Source organism: Pelecanus crispus, chromosome 4, assembly GCF_030463565.1.
Source record: "Pelecanus crispus isolate bPelCri1 chromosome 4, bPelCri1.pri, whole genome shotgun sequence".
Classification (NCBI taxonomy): Eukaryota; Metazoa; Chordata; class Aves; order Pelecaniformes; family Pelecanidae; genus Pelecanus; species Pelecanus crispus.
The window spans coordinates 27,229,000-27,242,500 of NC_134646.1; positions in this window are offsets into that span (position 1 = coordinate 27,229,000).

Sequence of the window (13,501 nt, forward strand, 5' to 3'; positions counted from 1 at the left end):
AAAGAACAACTTATTTTTGCTGTTCCCCTTTGACTTAAAGCTTTATGGCTGCAAAATCATTCTGAGCAACTTGATTTCTTGTATCCCGTTACATTTTTCCCCCATTAGTTTCATTATAATGATTTTCGCTCCAAGCTTTTCAGGAGTCATTTGAAAAATTTTCCACAGAGGCTGCTCTGGTTTCATTCTTCATTTACACAAGTAGGTTCATTAACTTCGCACATCTTAACAGCACTTAGTAAAGTTAACATACACTTTTTTACCCTTCTCCTTTGAGATCTTGCATTTTTTGTCCTTTTTTTTTTTTTCCCCCTAAAGTACCACAAATAAATTCCTCATTTAAAGATCATCATGCAGGCCTGCCAAACTGCACAACAGAGCAATCTTCTGAACAGTTTCTGCAGTTTCTTGATTGCACTTGAATAAGATATGTCTTTCCACAGCCAGTCTCCTTAATCGCTGACTTTACATATCCTCAAAAGTTGACTCCTCTTGACCTCATGTTCAGGGGAAGAGGGAATCACCCAAACAGGGTGAAAACTGACCTTCAATACACCCTCAACCCAGCAAGCACTCTTCAGGAACAGAATTCGACGCAGTACCATGTATCGCCCAGCCCATAGCACCTCTCTCCACCACAGCCCTGGGACTTATGGAAAACTTGGAGGCAAAGAGCCATCAGCCTCCTCCCAAAACCAGCCTAGGAGGTTGGGGGCAGAGGGGAGACTGATCCACAGAGGAACTAACAATTCCTGAGAACACTCTGTTCCTTGTAAGGTCATTTACAGACTTCATTTCTTACTGCGAAACTAACTGCAAGTTGACTCAAGTTTCATCACACTTGTCACAATTGGCACCTGATCCCTGGCCACCTCCAGCACCCAAAGCTTGTCTTTACTTTTAAGCTACTTTTTGCCTTCACAATTCACAGAGCTTTGAAGACCTCTGAAAGTGTATGATACCAACACAGAAGCATGTGAGACAGCTTATAATAGGAGAGTTGTTTAATTATGATGTTCACCGAGGGTGGGTGTCTCTTTTTTGTCTCTCACGCAGTTGGACTAGATGATCACTGTAGGTCCCTTCCAACTGAAATATTTTATCCTATTCTATCTTCATTATTTAACTCTGAGCTACTCACAGCTGTCCATTAGCAAGCAATACCAAGTATGTGCCAGGCAGAAAACACCTATTGTTAGGCACTTTTCAACAGAAAGCAAGAACAGTGTGTTGCCTTAAAAGGATGGGAGGAGTTTTATGAGTTCTGCATTTCTGGATATGCTCCCTTGATTTTGCTCTCTGATCTTTTGAACAATCCCAATGTGTGGAAAAGTTGAATGACCAAAACAGTCAATGTGTATAATTTTTGTGGTCTCTCCAGCTGTCTCTTCATCCTTCACAGCAATGAAACTAGTGAAAGTGGCAAACCACAGCACAGAAAGCAGATCATGCAGTAGGTGGTACACAGTACAAGTGTAACAGAGTGGTGCCTTATAGAAGAAAGAGCTCTATAGTGCTTAGCAAAACACTAGGACCATATTGATAGCCACATGAGATGACTATCTATAAAATACACTATTCATTCTGGGTTTAGGAAGACAGTGCCACTTGGTTTCTTCTGGTCTTTTTACTTGCCTTTGAGGCATAACACCTCTTAGCTTGAGGAGGGAGATCTTTAAGGACTAAGGGTGGGTAACTAGATAAAGGAAACTCATCAGTTTACAACCATCTATTCCTCCAGCATTTTCTCCTTCAGGCCACAACATTCCTTCACAGCATTAATTCCCTCACCTTTACCTTGTCCCCAGATAACTAATTTTTTATCTTAGGCTTTAAAACAATTAGATTCACTGTGTGTCTTACAGAAAAAACAAACTCTGCTGGAAGTATCCTGAGTACAACTGCTTTCTCAGTGAAAATTCTCTACAGAATAACCTTTCTAATCTTACCTTGGCACCAGAAGACAAGTGGAACACACAGCTTAGGAACAGAAAGAGAAAAGTCAAATGACATGACTGTCTTACAGCTCTTTTATACCGCTAACACATTGCAAATGAAGAAACCAACCATTCTTCACTAACCATAGGTCTCCAAAAGGAACTGATTTCCTAAGCAAATAAAAGCAAAAATCAGTCTCTACATTCCCAATTAACCAAAAATTCAGGAGATTTTACCTATTTTCTGGTTTGATTTGTCTCACATGACTTTGCTTGCTCAAAATTGCTATGAGGTCTGATGAGGTCTTCATTTCAACTGAGCAAGGTCTTGGAGACCAAGCTCTGCACTCTCAGAGCAGAGTAAACATAACAACAGTCCTGGTTGTGCAGTGTTTTTGCCTTGGTTGGAAATGTTTTTTCAAGATTTCTTTTCAACAAAAGCTGTAAAGTTATGGGTTTTTCATATACTGTAAAGAAGCGGCTCTCTAAACTGTAGTAATTTACTAGACTTGGCAATGTAAGTAGGAAAGCATCTTGAACCACAAGGAAGTTAGGCATTATAAATAATATTCTCTGCTCTTCTCCGCCTCATACGTTAGCTTTTCTCTAAAAAGCTCTTCACTCAACACAAAAGCACGTGCACCGTCAGCAAGTTCAGTACCTCAGAGAAAACAATGCATTAAAATACAGTTTGGAATAACTGATTTTATATTCCACAATAATGCATTTTCAGAATGTGAAAGATCTTAAAGTTAGGGCAAGTTTGCCTTTGGTCACAAAAGCTTCCATATAAACTTTAGTAATCCAGCCTATTTCTTGACTCATTTCTGTGAAGGAGCCCTCACCCCATAGCAGGGCACAGCTGTCTTTGTTTTCTAGTTATTCTGCAGAGAGCAGATTTAACACCACCTTTTCCTGCTCTCAGAGTAGCACTAACAAAGTTGTCAAAACTTAAAGACAGAGCCCCTCAAAGGTGTGTCTCAATGTCCTTACTCCCCACCCAGAATGCCCTTATGTTCAGGTCTCGGCCAGCTTGCTGGTTCCTCCACACAAGGAAGAGCCGCTTGTCATGCTCCAAAACCCAGGAATCTCAAGAGGTGCTCCTCCCAACTCCCTTCCTGGCTCCAGCAAACTGATTCCCAAGAAGGGCTGCTACAGGGTCCTGTGTCCATCCTGGTTCCCAAGAAGCTTCTCCACATTACCTACATTGTCTCCCACTCCACTCAGCAGCAATTGCTCCCACCCTCATCTCCTCACCCACCCATTTTTGAAGGGGCCAACTCTAAGCACACATTGTGCTTTCTTTGGACTCACTGGCTGTTAGAGAGAAAGAGCTTGTGCTCACAGAGGTAATGAAATGGGCCATGAGGACTGGGTATTTTACACATCTGGTTGCAGCAAGCTTTTTAGTCTTTGCAAAGAAGAGAAAATAGTGGAATTTTAAAATGTTAAACTAAAGGGAGAACTATTTCTCTCTACACTTAGAGTAAAATCAACAATATGTCGTTCATGACTGTCCCATTGGACTGCTTTAGGCTGTTTCTGAAGTCTGGCAAGCTTTATACAGACATAGCTGCCTGCTAAAACCACTGCAGAATTGGGCCAAGGTCTGCCTGCAAGTTTCCTTCAGAACAGGGCTGCAATCCTAGATTTAAGCCTTCTGGACCAAAGCTGAACAGATATTTCAAAATAAAATTTTAAAAAACCCCAACATATGAATGCTATTATTTATTCACACTAAAATAATCTCCATTAAGCTCAGACAAGTATCTTGATAATGTTTGCAAACTAGAGTTCAACATTATCTGGAGATTCAAACATAGGGTTTGAATTCAGGAAAGCATTTTGCTACACCCAACATGGTCATAAACATCTCAGCAAACTCATTGGCATTGTTTTTATCAGATGCAACATTAACACAGACACAGTCACTGTTAGAACTGAAATGGATAAGGAGAGAAATGTCATTTAAAAGGAAACTAAGCCAAGGCATTTTACTGCAATAAGACTGAGCGGTGTCATAACATGAAATTCCCAAGGGCTAGCCTTCTCCCTGTTGAGAACTGACTTCAGAAAAGCATTAGGTCCAAACAAGGTTTTGTGCGTTCCCTTGACACTCCATGGAAAGAGAGAAGGCAGTCCCCTAGGAAAACCCTGGTTTTTGTATACATTTTCCCTATGCTTATTCATGGGCTACCCCTGCCCTACCACCTCATGTTGCACCTGGCCAGGTGCACTGCAAACTCTGTGCACAATACAGAGAAGACCCTGAAAGGCGAGACCTAGGTGAAGGTACCCAACCAGTGGAAGCATTCAGGAAAATCCAAACCCAGCAACGTTTACCAACGACCCACATCCATGTCTCTCTTACAGGCATTATTGTGACTTTTACTCAGACAATAGGAAAACCTTGCAAATAGTCTGGCTGGAAGAAAACCTCAGAAAAACCCTTCTGCTTCTCATCAGCCAAAAAAAGCACCCACACATCTCCGTGCCCCCCAGGGGAGATGGGGCTGAACCACTCACTCATGGCTTCAAGCAGGAGCCATTCCTTGGTCCAGTTCACAGCTTTTACTGAGGTTCACCTCTAATGCCCACCTAAGACAAAAATCTCAATGTTCAGTGTTTCCGCACTGTCCAGATGCTGCACCCCATTCCCCATTGAGGGCTCCAGGGCAAGGTTCAAGCCCTCCTATGCAGTATTCATATACGAGGCAAAATGTTTTCCTGGCCCATTTCAGTTTCTAGTCAGCAGTTTTCTGAAGGAAAGGGAAGACTCTTAAAATCTGTGTCGGCTGTGAAGCTTGAGCTGCGCTGTGTGTGCATACACACACACACACAGGGGAACATATGTGGTAGCTGCAGGATTTTAAAAGTGATTTTCTCATGCTTTTACATGATGTCCACTTAAATCTGAGTGCTGGTCTTAGATTCACTCTAAACACTAGTACATATGTCACTTGCATGCCAATTTTTTTTTAAATAAATTATGAGTGAAAGAGTAAAGGCTTTTCAGTGAGTAATAAAAAGAACACATTTTTTCATTTATGCAGGTGCAACTTGTTTCTATTTAACAGGACACTACTTGAGTTGAAGTAAAAGCATGAAATGTCACTTCACCAAAGTCTTCAACACTTTTCAGTTATGAGTTAAAATTCCTACTGAAAGGTAACTTGGCTTTACCACTAAGCTGGGTTGTTTTTTTTTTCTAAAATTAAAAAAAAAAGACAAAAGCTTTCTAAAACCTTCATTTCCTGAAAACAAAGGAAAAATATATTTATTTTTAAGCAAGCAACACTTAAACATTTAATCAGATGCTATTTTCAATAATATAATCATATGCAGAGGCTTCCAGGCCTGGCAGTTATTTGGACAGCTGTCAATCAAAATGTCTCACAGCTACCCTACCATGTCAGCCATCAGCTAACCCACACTTTCCCAGGGACATCTTAGCATGGCATCTTTGTTCTGTTTTCAGATAAACAGATCCAATTTCTCAACAAACAGACTGCTACAGTCCTTTTGATAACAATGTAATAATTCAAAACAAATGATTCTAGGCTTTGATGATAGCACTTTTATGGGTCATGCAGAAATCCTCCCACCAACATCTGTTTGATTTTATCTACTTGAACTTTATCCTCCAGTTGAAGATTTATAAGCTGAAATCATCCCAGCCTATTAAAGTCAGACTAATGTTAAAGCACTAACACAGAGAATGAAAGTGCATTTCACAGTCATCCACCTTTTGAAATCCTGCCGTGAGGAAAAGATATCAAAAGTTTGAGAGATGTATGTTTAAATATGCTGGAAGTCTGCATTCTGCACAGAGCCCTGGATGACTGAGAGATTAAGGAATCTAACTGTTGCCCTACAGTGGGGGCAAGTTATTTACAGAACCATTATTTAGAAAGACAACATGAAAAATACAGATGTTGTTTACATTGAAAGACTGTTTTCTTAGCAAAAACCACTATGGGTGATGGAAATTCACTCCAGATTTGTCTCCCCCTCCTCTCTCTTAATTTCCGCATACACTGTAAATAAAAAGCATGACAGCAGACTTATTAGAGTCACTTGTTACTTATTAACTAGATCGCAAAATTTAGTCAGGATGCTTTTTAAATTAAAAAAAGAGCAACACTTTTCATGAAAAGTCTGATAAAACATGCCAAGAGAAAGAGTATCACATACTTGCTACCTGAAAACATTTTTCTATGAAAGCCAGCAGAAAGAGAATACATTCAGCGTTGTCCCAGTTGCAGAACTTTTCCAAGAAAAAATGACTCTGTGAGTGCTGACACTTCTACAAACTGCTGCGATTTAGCAGTTGTTTTCTGGAATATTCCTTTGGAACAGACTTGCTAAGTGTACTCCAGATGAGACTTTTTTTTTAACCTAAAAATACAGTGCCAATTACAATATGTATTATATCGCAGAGCATAAATGCACACTAAAACTTTGCACTAACAAGAAGAATATGCATCTCAGCTATTTGCAAGAGGAAAAAAAATTGTACTGCTATACCTTGTGTAACACTACTTGGAAGAGAAATATGAACATGTTAGTATTCAGAGGTGTGTGCCTCAAGAAGCTTAACCTAGCGTCTTTAAATATATTTGTATATTTACTCACCCCTACATGACTGTCAGACCTTCTTTGTATGAAGCAACTCAAACTTACTTTACACACGTTAAAAGTATTTTACTACAGTAGGAAGAGATGACCCTGTAGATTAGAGGATGCCCTTATCACTGCTAACATATACAGTACAACTGGAAATAGTGCTAGCTCGGTCCTAAATAAACCGCCTGGCAAGACCCCTTCTTCACCAGTCTGAAGCAGCAAGACACACATGTGCACTGAAACTGCATTTCTTGGGGGGAAAAAAAGGTCTGCTTAAATAATAAGTGCTGAAAAGCTCCAACACCAAGCTTACCAAGCCGTAGTGAGAAGAGTGAAAAAAGGTGGAAAAGCATCAAAATGGAGGCAAACAGCTTTGCTGAGAGAAGCCTAGTGTGCCCGGGAGAGGCTGCTTCACCTCCCGCAGCCAGCACGTCCCAGGTGGGGACCTTGGCCACGTGCTTGGCGTGGGGGTCAAGCCAAGCTTGCTGCAACAGGGTTTGATTTCTCAGACATGTCCTGTCCTGGCTCCTTCCTTTTCCCCCGGTACAGAGGGGCAGAGAAGCTGCCACTGCCAGTGGGGCGACGCATGCCGCATCCTTCCCACCCAAGGGAGCGGCTTCCTGATGCCACTGGAGTAAGCGGTGGAGACGCAATGGTCTGCCCACTCCAGGGATTTCTCCAGGCAGTTATTTTTGTGAACCAGGAGACATTTCCTTTCTGAACAGGCAACAGTCTGAGTTTTGCTTTGGGGACTTTTTTGGGTTTTTTTTTTTTGGGGGGGGTGGGTAAGGAGGAGGCAGAGAGGTTGTTCTTTTTCTAACAGGAGGAACAGCTCAGACAAGCATGCTTAAAGCTCAGTGGCAGCATAAAGGAGCATAACAAGAAGAGGAGGGAGACCGAAAATCCTGCATACCTTCCCTTTGACTCTGTCTGCTGTATGACATTTACCAGATGAGTATATGTGAAGTACTCTGTAATTAAGTTCATCTGATCATAATAACTTTAAGGAAACTTCAAAAAACTATGTCAAAACTCAGAAGCCAGAATAATTTGTATTTATTCTAAGTAGATGAGCATGTTGTTCGAGCGTAAATTACACTTTCTTTTAGCATGAATCAAGCCAAATGATTTGGTTAGGGTCGTGGAACTTCATTTCAGCTGTGACCTACCCTTTGCTTTACTAACTGGTGGAGACCCTCCCCATTTCCAACGCGCAGCATGTGCCCATCTCCCTGGCATGCCCCCGCCTGTGCCTGCTCCTGCAGCACCAGCCAGATCCGCAGCCTGACAGAGGAAGAAATTCAAAGAAATTTAAAGGTCTGCAGGATGTAATGAAAGGGGAAAATACCAAACTCCATTTGAACTTGCGCTCTCCTCAGGTATTTCGTAGCTCCCGTCTCATGCAGGAACCAAATTCTGCAAATATATCATTGCCACAGCTTTGCCATATCATACATGTACACTATGGCTGCTGCACTGCTAATGAGAAACCCGCCCTCGCCCCGTATTCAGGGTGGAAGAAAAAGAAGTTTATCGAGGAGAATAAATTTAGACACCAGTGTCTCTCAGGGTATGTCCAAAAATAACAAACTATAAAAGCTGTACACTAATCTCACCAGAGAGAGAACTAAAATTAAAAAAAAAAAAAAAGGAACCAAAGCATCCGTCAACGCATGTGCAGGACGGTCCTAAATTCCTCCTTTTGAAATCTCTAAATTAAATTGTGAGTGCGTGTTTCCCTCTTCTTTCTTTTTTTTTTTTTAAACCTGTATAATCTGGGACTTATGATAAGTACCAAAATTTCAAAAAAATCCTCAAGAAGAAGTGCTGTTGTGGAAGAACAGCTACAGCCTGCACCCCGCACACAAAGCAGGATTCATCGTGTTTAACCAGCTTAGTCCAAAGGAAACACTCATGGAAAAAGCAGATCTACGCATCTCCATTTTCTCCCTTCATTCAACAGATTTTCTGAATAAATACCATATGTTACCTAAAAAGCAACATAATCAGAGTTTAATGCTGGAATAGGTTTGTAGCGTCTTAGCTGCCTTACGGTGTATTTTTGGCAAATGGGAGAGTCAAAGAAACAACGGTGCGCAAGTTGCCCTCAAAAGCAGCAGGCACACATGCAGGATGGCGACAGCAGCACCACCAGCCGTAGCCCAGTGGAACCAAGTGCTCCTCACTGAGGATGCTGTCTCCCCTCAAGCGACTCGATGTGCAAACACCTCTGTCTCTCACTTCCCTGGATCTGTAACATAGAGACGGTGCTGCTTTCCCATCTCAACAGACCACCCTGAAACCTGCAGATTAATTGTTCCTTAGTAAAGGGGAGATGCTGCTAGTAGGCAGTGTGGAAGATGCATAAATGCTTTATTTATTTTTATATTTTGCATTTGAAATACAGCGTGCCTTGAGAAGCACAGTTTGCCAGTAAGCATAAAAATACCATTAAGATGTTCAGATTGTCATAACCAAAATCTGAAACTGAATCTATCATCAGCTGTGCTAGCAATATGTTTTCTGCCAAGTTGCCACGGGTAACAGAAATGTATGATGACAGCAATAAATAACTTTAATGACTGCTGATGATATCATGAAAAGAGCTCTGTGATACACTGACATCATTTAGAGGTTTACTAGCCATTATTAAGTGTTGTATCGTGCCTCAACTTGTCAGCTAAACATAGCAAATTATTTGTGTATACACATTTTTATCCATCTGCATGTATATGTACAACTAAATATTATAAATTATATGCTACATAGTTTATTCAACTTATTTTCACTTAAGCTAAGACAAAATAGAAGTATGGCTTTACACACCAGTGGATGTACCTTTGGATTCTGTACAAACAAAATGCCTTTTCAAACAAAACTGATTACTGAGGATTCACAACCTCTGTCTAATCAAGTGATGGTGTGATCTAGCACCATGCACTGGAGCCTATTTATCACATGTATTTGTCATTTTTTAATCCTTTTTTATTTGGCCTTACTGGAAGTTTGCAGTATCACCATCCCTACAAATAAGCCTTGCTGGGAACACCAGGAATAGGATGACAAGATATTTTCACAAATACCTGCAGTTAGAACAGTTTCATAATGAAATCTCCTTCAAATTAAATAATTCAGGGGTTGGCTGACCTCACTATTACCTTGTAAGTTAAAAAATACTGAACGCTTTACATTATATCTTGACATGTCTTCCTCCCTGCTCCCACCCCCATAGGACTACTGCTACCACAAAAAAGCAAAAACTTTAAGCTAATATTGCTAATGCAACATACCCCTAAAACACAGACACTATCAAAACAACTTTAGACATCACATATTCTTCTCATACATGTTTTCTTTTCCTTAAGGAATGAAACACTTTTGCATTTTTTGCATCAGTTATATTAAAACATCCCTTAAAGAGGGGAAAGATCACTATTTGCAGACGTGACATTCTCATATTTGTGATCCACATTAAAGTAAATGTATTCTTAAATGGTAAAAATAAGAGTTTAAAACCCTGTTTTAAATCACGTACAGCTGTCAGAAATACAAATATGAAAAGATTCCTTTAATAAGTGACATTTAGCAATAGCTATTGACATGGAAGGACTTTGGGAAGATGACATAAAGGCTTGCAGATGCACAACAGATCAGGCACTTACATCTGCCTCCTTAACTCACATGTCACCCTTTCTCGTCCACCATACAGCATGCACATCAATGTGATTACACCAAGCTGGGTTATACATAATAAAATATGTTTGCCTGTCAAAAAGGTACAGACACTTTTCTTTCTTCTCCTTAAGCAACCATTCCATGTGGGTTACATATCCCACAGTATTTAGATACAAGAAAGGGCTTTATTTTCTAGCAACTTCCAGTTCTGAAGTGTTACTATGACCAAGATTTATATGTAACAGGCGTACTTCAAGCTATGATTATTGATTGTATTTAGTTTAAGAGACAAGATTTGTCACAAACTCAGGAAGAAAATTTAACGCAATTAATAACCATTCATGAGCCTAACCTGAATGTGGAGGTACACCAGGCTGCATTCACTTCTACTCTTTTTTTTTTTTTTTTTTTTAACCCTCTAAGTGGCCTGCAGAGACATGGCATAGAAATTTTAATGAAGGTATACAAATAGACATTTTTTGCATTGTACTCTATGTAAGTTGCTGCAAAAATCAAATATCCCAAAAAGGCCAGGCTTAGTTCCCAACAAATGCCAAAGACAACATGGTTATGATAGGGTTGTCAGTGGTCCTAAGGAAAGTTAAAAAAAAAAAAGAAAAAGAAAAGAAAAGAAACAAATCATTATGGCTAATAATGTTGTCTCAATAACAAGTATCTATTAAAAGAACTGAGCCTCCATGCTGTTTCTGATAAAGCTTCTAGTACACGGTGAAAGGATTTACAGCTACCAAGATTATGAGGTGGCAGGAGCCAGATCCATTTCTGCACCTCTTCTCAAGGGTCATTTAATGTGGAGGAAGTAAAGCTTGTGGGGCCTCGTTTGGCACTTCTCAGGCTGAGGAGCTCCAACCGAATTAAACGAAAACCAAGTTCATTAATAAGCAGCATCCCTGCCAGGAAATCTTAATGAGACTGGTGTTGTAAAGCCCATTTTGTAGCAGTGAGACTTTCTTTTCCCTCAGATTAAAGTGTTTGTGGAGTCATAAGATGTCTCCAATTCTCAAATGAGACCATAACCTCCTAAGTGCCATCTCTGCCCTCCTTGCTTCAAAGGGCTCTGAATTCGTGTGAGCAGCAGCACACAGAAATTGGTTAGCGTTGGCAAACAACATGACAACTGCAACACAAACCCAAGAGGGGAAAATAAACAACCCTTCAGTCATCCCAGTCATTGGAGCCATGTGGGCATTTAAAATGCTGTGGGTTCCTTGGGCCTTGGAGAACATAAATTAGTGCAATAAGTGATACAATTAATGAATTTCAACAGTCAGATATAAACACAAGTAACATATCCAGGAATAAATCAGACAGTCGTTAACAAAGAAACCCTGTTGCTTTGGGCTACCCTGAATTCCCAGGCTCTGCTTGGATCCACTCACAAAACTGTCACTTTCCAGACAGAAACTGTAAACATACAGGGAAGAAATTTCCTCTCATATTCCTTTTTCTTCAACACACCTGTTTCCCAGGCCTACCTTGCACCTCTCCCCAGAGATGTCCTATTTCCAGGACCGGAGGGAATAATTTTCTCCCTGTCCGACTTCACACAACATCTACTTGCTCAAGCAAGGAAAGCATTTGCCTATCTAAACACCTGACTCTGAGCATCTGCAGTCTCAGGCACCTCATCTCCTTTGTAAAGGTTGAATGAGGTGTCTTCCAAAATCTATTGCAATAATCTGGGATCAGTGAATGAAGCAGTCTGTGCCATACAACCCATGCCAGGTGATTCCACCAGGAGTGCAAAAAGTTCCAAATCTACTAACACATAAACTAAAAAATGCCTATAAATAATCCATAAATCATACAATTTTGCTAACCACTATCTACAGCTTCATTATCTAAACCAATGCATTTTAAGACCAGTTCTCTCCAATATGCAAATCTGCCCTGCAGATAAAAATTAGCTCTGCTTAGCAGTAGAGTGCTCATCCCAGCTTACAAAGGGTGAAAAAAAATTACCAAAGCAACAAAATCAGATTATTATTGCTATTTTAAAATAATTATGAGCGTGAACAGACAACTGTAGGGCAGAAACACATTTTAAAAAATGAATGAATCAAGACACCACTTTGGAAATAGATTACTCTCCTGCCAATTTTATGTCAAAGTCATAATGTTTTGGGTAAGAGCCTAAAACATTAGGAAAGCAACTTCTCAAAGCTTGGACTTTAACCATCTGGTTTTCTTTGTGTGAAAAATTAGAGCTTTGGTAAAAGCAGGATTGTGAATGACCAGCATGGATTTTACACCATTTTAAGACAAGCAGATATAGTTGAAGAATCTGAGTCCATTTGTGCTCAGCTCTGAAGGGATTTCCCTAAAATTACATCACTTTCCTTTCCTGTCAGGTGTGTTAGCAAGCCAGAGAACAGGGTAAAGCAAAGTGTAAAAAGGTGATAGAAGGAAGAATTCTCAGATGCTGCAGTGAAGAAAACATACATATATTTTAAATACTTAGATCAGCCCATTACAGAAAGGTCCTGCTCCCTAGCCTTCCTGGAATCTCAATCAATAAGGAGACCAGAGAATGGTACATCCATAAAATGTCAAAGCACTAAAAACTATCGCAAACTGACCCAAATAAAGAGGTCGAAGTTTTGCATGTGGTTAATCAAAATCCCTGAGACACCCCAGTTTCCTCTTTGGATTTAAGGGCAGAGAACTAGAGCTCTTTGCCATTTCTTTCCACCCCCTCACACCAGCAGGAAGGTGGCAGCCGGCGGCTGCCCTGCCCAAAGCTGGGCTGGGGGCAATGGTGGGGCACAGCGGGTCCCTGTGAGCCCCTCCACACTCAGGGTCATAAGGGGCAAGCGGTGCCAGGGCCACACATGGGAAGTTTTCTTGCCCGTAACAGCCATTTCAGAAGCCTTTGTGCAGAAACTATGAGGGGCTTTTCAGAAGCCTCCCTTGGGCACACGCAGAGTATAAAGAGGTGAAAATAACCCGCACAGCTTCCCACCACGTGGGAGAGAGAGGCAGGAGGAAAGCTGCTCGCTGCTGGACCCTCAAAAGCAGTCAGGAGGCTTTCTCGGGGTGATGGCCAGTGGGGTTACCTGAGGATGGCGTGTACATGAGCTTTCTACCACACTGGTACAGATTCCAGACCTAAATATAGGTCCGGGCCATTGCCAGCTTAGTTCAGTAACCTGAACCCCGAGGGGCAGCTCCTATGGCCGGCACCCTTCCCGCTGCTCGCTGGCATGCGTGCAACAGCTACTTATACAGGCCCTGTTGCTGGG